The 1,458-nt window shown below is 39.4% G+C and overlaps 1 pseudogene; it reads left to right on the top strand.

Annotated features, from left to right (window-relative positions):
* The first annotated feature begins 692 nt into the window (after positions 1-692).
* On the top strand, positions 693-798 carry LOC134381318 (U2 spliceosomal RNA; annotated as a pseudogene).
* The last annotated feature ends 660 nt before the right edge of the window (positions 799-1,458 follow it).

The raw sequence follows: 1,458 nt of genomic DNA, 5'->3' as shown, positions 1-1,458 counted from the left end.
AACGCCAATTAGTTTAATTACATTTTCACGTAAGGACTCAAATTATATTTCTTGTCTTCTGCTCATTGGAGAACACAGACCTATCTAGAAAATAGATCTCTCTGAACTCTACTCAATAGTGATCCCCAAATGCCCCAAAGAGTGAAAGACAGCAATTCAATAGATAAGAGAACAATGTTTGGTATATTCAGCTGTATTGGTAGAAACTCTTTGACCAACCTCAAGTTAACCCAATTTCATGAATAACCAGCTCTCTCCTTTTCTTGAGAAACAAACTGACTGATGTGACCCACTTCCATCACTGTGTGCCTTGTGTCCTCATTGCTGGTGGGTCATCTGCACATGTATGCTGCCACTCTGTTGAATTATTTGCACGTTGCTATTGTAATAAAGCTTTTCAGTTCACCCATATTTGTGCAGAATTGGAACCTGTTTTGTCTTGAAAAATACCATTGTGTCTTCTAATAATACAGGGATGAATTTCACTTTTTGGTGAAAGTTCACGATGATGTTTGAGCTAGACTTGGTCTAGCCCCATTACTTTCTCCTCCTTTCACTAGAAGCTTTGAGCCACATTCTCAACCCTTCCACCAGCCAGAGGTCACAACCTCTTCAGTGTGTGCTGATTGGAAATATGTATAACCAAGATTTCTGAAATCTGTGCAGATTTGTTGGTACAAAAATCCCCCGTTAACGCTTCTCGGCCTTTTGGCTAAGATCAAGTGTAGTATCTGTTCTTATCAGTTCAAAAATCCCCTTTAATGCAGTGATAAAGATAGCTGAAGCCCCTAACCCTTTTCTACTTTTCTACTAGATTCTCCTCACCTGGTAATTACTAGGAATCCCCAAAGCACATTTCCATGTTCTACTGATGTGTCCTGACAGTCCCATGTGACTTATGCCAACTGTCCTCCTTCTTCCATTTTGAAATTGGCTTCTTCATACCCTCACCTGTTTTTCCCAAAATACGACACACAACTCTCTCATTTCACCAGAGCACACATGAGTTCATTTCTACATTTAACAAAAGTTATCAAAGGCTCGAGGATAAGAAAAGAACTGCCCAAAGAAGCACACGATTCCATCAGAAATGGTCCGTTAGAGAAAGACATCTTCTGTGTCACTCCGAAGAGTGTGCTGTATTGTGTGTTTATTGTTTCCATCAGTGGAGTGTTAGCCAAACTTCCAAGATGTGAATTCAACATCCTATTTTACTACAAACATCTTTAAACAAATATTTGAAGAAAAAGCCACACAAACCTCCCCCACCAAAAGTGAATTCAGTTTATTACTTAAATAGTCTTTAACTGTAGTGATTATATTCTGGGTAACACACACCATTATTCCTGCTCCTGCACTCAAGTAAATGCTTTTGATGAGACAAAGGAAAAGGTTTTTGAGAAGCAGTGTGGAGATGGAAAGCCCATGTGAAAAACCCTGAGAAGAGTGTTGCCTGTT

This window comes from Cynocephalus volans, chromosome 6 (genome assembly GCF_027409185.1).
Source record: "Cynocephalus volans isolate mCynVol1 chromosome 6, mCynVol1.pri, whole genome shotgun sequence".
Taxonomy (NCBI): Eukaryota; Metazoa; Chordata; class Mammalia; order Dermoptera; family Cynocephalidae; genus Cynocephalus; species Cynocephalus volans.
This window is presented reverse-complemented; position numbering and strand designations above follow the sequence as displayed.